This window comes from Octodon degus, unplaced genomic scaffold (genome assembly GCF_000260255.1).
Source record: "Octodon degus isolate 3935 unplaced genomic scaffold, OctDeg1.0 scaffold00021, whole genome shotgun sequence".
NCBI classification, from domain to species: Eukaryota; Metazoa; Chordata; class Mammalia; order Rodentia; family Octodontidae; genus Octodon; species Octodon degus.
The window spans coordinates 15819137-15827472 of NW_004524597.1; the positions used below are offsets into that span (position 1 = coordinate 15819137).

The window sequence follows — 8336 nt, forward strand, 5'->3', positions numbered from 1 at the left end:
AAAATAATAAATGCTGGTGGAGATGCAGGGGAAAAGGAATCTTTTATACATTGCTAGTGGGAATACCAGTGAATACAGATGCTATGGACATCAGTACGGAGGTCTCTCAAAGTCACTCGAAGCAGAACTGTCCTAGGACTGAACAATGCCACTCCTCAGTATACACTCAAAGGAATTAGAGCCAACATACTACAAGATGGCTGTGTGCCCATGTTTATTATGACACAATTCACAATAGCCAAGATCAATATTTCATCTATCAGTGAAGAATGGATAAAGAAAGTGGGGTACATAGATGTAATTGAGTACTATTCAATTACAGCTGAAAAGAACTGGGGATTATCACATTGAGTGAACTAAGACAGACTCATAAAAATTAGTATTATATGTTTTCTTTCATATGTGGACCCTTGGGTGAGAAGATATTAAGAAAGCATGAGGGAGACTATTAGAGGAGAGGAAAGGGATGTGGAGAGGGGAGGGACAATGGCAGGGAGTACATTCAAAGCATGGTGTGTGCATGCATGTATATGCCACAGCAAAATTCATTATTCTGAATAACCAATATGCACTAATGCAAATGAAATATTTGAGAAAATTGCACCTATAAAAACAGGTACAGACTTTTCCCTCACACTTCAAGTTCAATGTTAATATCGCATTGGGAAATGAAACAGTCCAGAGACGATTTAAAGTTTACGGGAAGATGCGGCTAGGTTATATGAGAAGTACTGTGCCACCATATATGAGACTTGGGCACCCAAGGATTTTGGTATCTGAAGGGGGCCTGAGACTGATGGCCCGCAGAGGCCCAGGGATACCGGTATGACATTCCCTGCCTGTTGTCTGATACTGAATAAAACTGTTTCTTCCTTGAGGAACTCGGGGGCTGTGTGGGTTGCTATGCAAATATGTTTGAGAAGGCCTGGGAATGGGAGAGGCGAAGAAGACTTTCACATGAATGGGAGCATGGGTGAGAATGAAGATCAGATCTCAGGGTCACTCTGGACCCACAACGTGAAAAAAAATGTCTAGGCATCAGGCTGGCAGAAAAAAAAGGTGGCTCAGGTGTCAACAGCTAGAGCAGGGAAGGAGCTGGAGACTGGAACGGCTCCTGGGCAGGCCAGAGTGGCAGGGAACAAAGGGCAGGAGAGGAGGCCAAAGGATGCATGCAGCCAGGCTGAGGCCTGTGACCGCCCTCCCAAGCGTGGATGTTGGGGAGCCACGGAGGCTGTAGGGGAAGAGTCAGCCTTCATCCATGCATAAGAGTTCAGGGTGCGTCTGCTGGTAGACGCCTGGGCAGGGCCCTTCTGAAGAGGGAAAAGCCTTTGTTTGACAATTTCCCCCCACCCCCCAGCAATTTGATCCCATTTCCTCCCATCTCTGTCACATAGAAACCAGAAGTTATCTGAAGAGCACATCACTGCCATGGCAACCGTAAGGGAAACAAACAGTGCACACGTTGTATAGAATCGTACAGAAAGACTGTTTGTTTTTCATACCATTATTTTAATAGATGGGGAATGGCAGTGATAGCTGGAGAATAGCAGGCCTAGGTAGTACCTTGAAGGCTGCCTTTTCTTGAGCTGACTTGAAATAGTCAGACATTCAGATTTTGGCACTTAGATCACGGCTCCAGCTGGGCGCGCCTGCTGTTTCAGAATGTCATGCCAGCGAGCATCACCTGTTCCACGGTGAGCGGCTGTGTGACCCAGTGGTTACAGCTCTAGCTGGAGGTCAGGTGAGCCTGTCCCTGGCCCCCGGCCTGCAGCTCTGTCCCCTTCCCAGATCGCTCACTGAGGCTAAAGTGCGTCACCTGCCAAGCCTCTATGTGCTCGCCTGCAAAGCAAAGATTCATTCAAACTGTGACAAGACTGGTGCAAGCCTGAGATGTGCTCTGTGCTGAAAAAGGTCTTTGCATTCATGGAGCTTGGAATCTAGAGGGAGAACCTGGATAAATATACCTGAAAAAAAAAAGCACATATAAATAAGAGATTGTTTGCTATGCGAGGAAATATTTAAAACCAAGGAAGTTCCTTTGAGATACATCATTCTAGTTGACCACAGAGGATAGGAAAGGCCAGATATTTATGAATTAGGAGGAAACACCTTCCAGGCAGAACACAGCAAGAAGGTCCAGGGGAGGTTGATACAGAATGTTTGAAGCTGGAGCTTTGTAAAGAGAGGCCCAGGATGAGTTTGAACAGAAAAGAGGGGCCGAGTCAGGAGGGTTCCATAGGGTTGAAATTTTGGGTTATAATAATTCTAATATCCTAGAGTGGTTGTGAAGATCGAATGAAATGTCAGCCTGTAAACTCTCACCAGCAGCATGCAAGCAATAGCTTTTGCTCACACTAGGAAGGCTCTGGAAGAACCCCTGTTCTCTTAGGTGTGAAGTGGACACCACAATATCATTGAATTTCAGAACTGGTCATTTTTTTTAACAGGGGAATTAAATTGACTCTTCAAGTGGATAAATTCCATATCAGAAGGGACAAAGGATTTATGGAAGTCACACAGGAGTTAATGACAGAGGCTCTGGGATTTCTGACATCCATCACTCATGAACTTCAGCTCAAGCTAGGATCTCTAAAGGGACCTTTCTTGGCTTCTGCTCCTGAAGGTGCTCAGGGCTGCTCCCTCCTCTGGGACAGTGTGGATGAGAAGCAAACCACAGACCTCTTGCTCTGTCCTCCAGGACACAGAGGCTGGACTTTGGCTGGCAACCTGGGACAAAGGACAAGAGATGGATCCGTGGGAACTTTCCCTAGCCTGGCCTTTACAATATCCCATTCCAGAATGTGTAGTGAGGTTGGAGAAGAAGATGGAAGACTAAAGAATGTTGCTGGATTTCAACAGAAGAGTGCTGCCTTGGTTAATTGCACATGAAGCAACTCCCATGAAAAGTGGATTCGACGGCGAGGTCCCTGGTGGGTTCGGGAGCATTACTTATTCTGGGTCCTTAGTCCTAGCTGGACCTTCTTCTGGTCACAAGGTAGGTAAGTAAAGGGCAAGTCAGGAGGGTTCCATAGGAAGTTGGAGTTTTGGGTTATAATAACACTAACATCCTAGAGTAATTGGAGTTTAACCTTCCAAGAGAAAACTTTTATGGAAGGTGAGCTCTGACTTTCACCGGGCATTGTACAGGACCTTGTAACTGTGGCATTTATTGAGCACCTGCCTACTATAGGGTAGCTGCTCAGCGCAGCACTGAATACCGGAACCCTAAGAACCCTGTGAAGTAGTAACTGTGTTCCTCACCTGTGCTGACAAAGCAACTGAGGTTTACAGCCTACTTTTCCAGAAGACAACTCAGACCCAAGTTCAGGCATGTCTGACTCCATATGAACCTGCCAGATGAAGAGGGTGCCAGGGTTCACCAGGTCCTGAAACCTGTGGGTTTAGAACAATCCGTGTGTATGTTCTTGAGCTGACGTACAAGGTTCTTCACAATCTGAAAAAAAAATGTACGTGGCATGGTTTGTAATGCTAACAGGGTATATAAATGCACACAGTATCTATGATTGATTTTTCTCACCATTGAGGTCTAAGCACAGATCCCTTAGTTAGAAGGACCAAAGACTAGGTTTGCAAGAATGTGGCCATTGAAGCTACAACTCTTGTTGCGCAGGTCCTGCTTTACCTTGGTCTTAACCATCCAGTAGAAAAGTATGAAGATGAAATATAGGAAGTAAAGCCATGTTGTTATGTTGAGCTGTGGGGGACTCAGGTCAATAATTTCTGACATTGCCAGTTAAACAGAAGACCCAATGATATTATGAGCTACTGGACTCTTTTAGAATATTTTGCTGAGTTTACACACATATAATATTCAACAACGGAACTTAAAAAAAATTGGGGTATAACTATGAATGTCCATTTTGTATCTGTGTATTCAAAGTGGTCGGGATAGATATATAGTTGCATTCTCTTAATGAATAGAATGATTTTTTCTAATGGTGTTTGTAAGTAGGATCACAAGTCTGCATCTTGTACAGCAATTAACCACTAAGAAGAATATATGCAGTGTATTATTTGTTGAAACTGTACTTTCGATTTGATTTGAAACTGTCTCATTGCTATATGTTTATCAATAAAACTTTGGAAAAAAAAAAAAGAATGTGGCCATTGGGCTCAGGATGATGGGATGTGTTTGTCCCTGTCTTTGAGCCATCTCTGAGTTCCTGATGGCACTGTGGCTTTCCTTCCTGTTGGGCCAGGCAGGCCTCTGGAGAATGCAAATCCATCTTGTAGGCTCACTTTGTATTCTGGAAACTTTCCATTGGAAAACAGGCCTTGTCTGCTTGTCTCATCTCTGCCATGTATGGGCATTTCTCAAAAACCAGGGCAGGTGGGACGGACAGATGGAACACTTCCAAGGAAACTGAAGGGACTTAATCGCTCCTCTCTATGTAATGTGGCAGCACTAGGCTGAATGGGCTGCACCGCAGTGGATCGTTCCCTTGATAGCATCTGGGAAGACTGATGTGAGGACAGGGCACCTTGCCTGGAGCTGGCAGCACAGACCTACATGGAAGCGAAGAAGGCCTGGTGAGGCACAGGACACAGAAGGTTAGTGGTTGAAAATTCACCTTCCCCTCAAAGACCCACGGTGAGTTTATCTCAGGAGCTACACCACAGCTGATACTTTCTGTTTTCCTTTTTGTTTCCCCTCTATTTCAAGATGTCTTTTGTATTTCATCTTTTTCTCTGAGAAAACTGATATTTTCTACACTGTCTGTCTAGGTTAAAATGACTAAAATCTCCCCAGTACCCAGGTATTCTTCAGGCCCACATGTGATGCTGTGTTTGGGTGGGAAAGCAGTGTGGATGGGAATTGGGCTCTGGTGGAAAGAGAAGTCTCCAAGCACCAGCTACCTAATGAATGCAGAATCAAGTCTCTGACTAATGTGACCTGAGCAGACAAAGCAATGACATCACAGACATTTGGGGACAATGGCTATCATGCTTTGAAGTCTTCTGTTTCTGCTTCAGGGTCCTCCACATACTGCTTCTCTACTTGGAAGTCACTGTTCTCCACCTGTACCTAGATGTCCTCTCATCACTCCCTTTTCTGTTCAAATGCCTCCTATTCGATGAGGTCATCCTCCAGTGCTCCAAAAACTCTCCCTCTTTACTCTCAAATCATCATGGTTTTGTCATTGTCATAGAACTTAGAGCTCTCTTCAAAATTCTTATTTAGTAAACATGTTACTATCTATCTCTCACCTGTACAAGGTGAGCTCCAAAGAACAGAAATTTCATCTTTCTTATTCAGTGTTGTATTGACAGTGCCCCAAACACTGCCTGGTACATAGACAGCTGCTCCAAATCTATTTGCTGAAAGGATGGATGCATAGGTGAATGGATGGGTGGACAGTTTACTGTGATATGTGCACTATACTAAAGTGATTTATAATAATTATAACATTTGTTCTTAAATGAAAGCCTCTATTTAAAAAGTTTCAAAGAGGTTACATCAGCTGTTCAAGATTACACAACTGTTGGTAGGAGAGAAGCCATTCAGATCGAAGTCTGCTGGATTTTAAAGCCCAGGCTTTAACCACTGTGTTGAATTGCCTCCCTGGGCATAGAACATTAGTGGTGGGGTGGAGGATGGGCCTTGTGCTGCTGCACTTTCATGCATGGTCAGTGCCAGAGAGCAGGAGACAGGAGCTGCTACAATCCTACATAGAGCGCAGAGTTAGGCAGCTGAGAGTCATTTCATGGATAGGAGATGTGCAGAGATAATGGATAGAGTGATAGATGAGTGGGTGGATGGGTGGGTGGGTAGAGGGATAAATAAGTGGGTGGGTGGCTGAATGGGATGGGTAGATGGAGGGGTGAGTGGATGGATATCCAGATGGTTGAATAGGTAGATAGGTGAGCAGATAGGTGGATAAACAGATAGAGAAACAGGGCCCCAGAGAGGCTGGTGACTCACCTAATATCACATAGAGAGTTGGCAGAGGAGAAACCAGATCTCCTATCTCTGTTACTCCTTCAGAATGCCAAACATCTGAGAATGAAATTAGGTGTTTTCCTTAGGTAATGAGGATGTTGGTGATGAGAATTGGTCACTAAAATGTGAGCCAACTGCTTCAGTTCAACACCTCATGATAATTTCTTCATAGTTTTATGAAATAAATGCTAGTGTATCTGCTCATGCCACAAGGATATTATTATCCACTTTTGTCAATCATGTCACATGATTGGCATTATTTTTATCTCTACTCCTCAGAAGAGGAAAATAAACCTGAGAGGTTAAGTAACTTGTCCTTGTCTTCCCACAAGGAAAGGTGAGGACAGGTTCTAACCTTTTGTCTCTAGTGGACTAATTTTAACTGCATAAGAGCTGATTGAACACATGGCGCCATGTAAGGGGGGCAGAATTGGGGCCACACATCATCTTTTCTGCAGAGAAATTGGGATTCTCTCCCTAGGCAGCAGTGTGGAGCTATCACTCGAATGTAGGCCAGAGTACACTGTGATGGTTGAAAGAACCCAAACCTAGGACAAAGATGAACCAAGTGTTTGAGACAGAGTGAGCCACTTTGTCTCCCTAAACCTCATAGTCCTCATTTAGAAAATGGCATAAAAATTATAATGGGGCAAGATTTTCAAGTACAAGCTGTTCTGATTGCTGGAAGAATATGATTTGTTTGATGGCATTTCTTCTTGCAAAAGGGGGGACAAAAATCCCTGACATTGTTCCCAGGCCATCCCTTTCCATTCAGAGTAAGTTCCATCCCATGGAGTCAGTGGGTTAATGGGTTATGGTGTCGCTTCCCCTGCCTCAGATACTTTCTGGAAGCTCAGTGCCCTTAGGAAAGGAGTGGCTGTCTGGCTGTCTTGGAGTCACTGTGACAAGGAGGTGCTGAAGAGCCAGGTGAAGGTCACCAGATCATAGTGTGCAGGCAGCCACCAAACTCCTGGGAAGTTGCATGTTAGGTGGAAAGTTTTCTGGCACCGACCTCTGAACTGTCCTTGAACCTGCCATGAAGTGCTGTTGGCTAGTTGGGGACCTTCTCTAGTGGTCAGATGCTGATGACCATGTCTTATTGTCAAGATTGTCATGAAACTGAAACACAAAACTGTGCCCAAGATAGTGGAGCACCTGGCAAGCAGGAGGTGCTTATTCCCTTGAACTGATCCACCTCTGTCCCTTGCTCACTGTCCCTCTCTCCCTTGTCCAGAGCAACTCCGGTTCTCCCCAGGCCCTTTGGGGTCCCCACTCGCCCTCTTGTCCTTTGCTGTTGGTGAAGTGAACCCCATAACCTAGAAAGTCTACAACTCAGTGGGCCCCAGGAGAACTGTGAACTCTACCTTCTTTGCTTCTTTGTGTTTCTTATCAGTTGTTCCTGCATGCCCTCCGCACCCCTTCCTCAACCCTCCCAGTTGGTTTTGCTGCCAGCAACAGAAATTCCCTTTGGCCAAGGCTTGGAGTTGATGGGAGTTTCTCTGTTGCCAGAGCTTGATGGGGATCTGGGCCCTCAGTGACTACTGAGATAATGGCATTGCATGAATGAACTGAGAAGCCTGGGTGTGCAGGTCCTAGGGACCTCTGGGCCCCGCTTCCCTCCTGTCCCCACCACCACCAGTTCTTTCTAGGGACTTTCAGCTCTCCCACTCTGCTGAAGACGTATTCCTCCCAGTGCTGCCCCAAACTCCCCTCCATCTGCTTTCTCTGCCTGCTCAGGATGCAGCGTGTAGACAGTAGGGCCGGTGTCTACACAGTGGAGCAGCGGGGGGGGGGGGCGGGTTTCTACATCAGGGCAAGACCTAGGAACCACCCAGGCACCCAGGTCTGACAAGGTTCTGCATGCAGCAAAAGGCAACAGATCTCTAGGACTGTGTCCCCCACCCTGCCTTTGGCTAAAGTCTGTTCCCAAGTAGCTGCCTGTCTCCCCCATCACCTCTATTTGAGGAGAAAACACAGGTTATTTGAGAATCAGAAGTGGATGAGGGCATAGTCAAAGGTAAGCCTGGAACCGACTTTCTGGGGAAGACAGAAAGCAAGGGTAAGGGATGGGTGCAGAGGAAGCGTGGCCTGGCCCCAGTGCCTTTCTGACCACTGCGATGCAAGACAAGGACATCAGGACGGAGACGAACCACAGCTTCCAGCCTGCGATCAGCCTGGAGAGGGCTAGAGAACCACCTGGGATTCTATGTTCAGTTCTGAAGCTCCGTAGTGTTCCAAGGAGATTCACAGTTCTCCTGGGGCCCACTGAGTTGTAGACTTTCTAGGTTATGGGGTTCACTTCACCAACAGCAAAGGACAAGAGGGCGAGTGGGGACCCCAAAGGGCCTGGGGAGAACCGGAGTTGCTCTGGACA

At 46.1% G+C, this 8336-nt stretch overlaps 1 protein-coding gene across 1 annotated transcript in view; it reads left to right on the forward strand.

Moving 5' to 3' along the window:
- Sez6l (seizure related 6 homolog like) overlaps window positions 1-8336 on the forward strand; it is a 243023-nt gene that overhangs the window by 53346 nt on the left and 181341 nt on the right. The window lies entirely within an intron of this gene.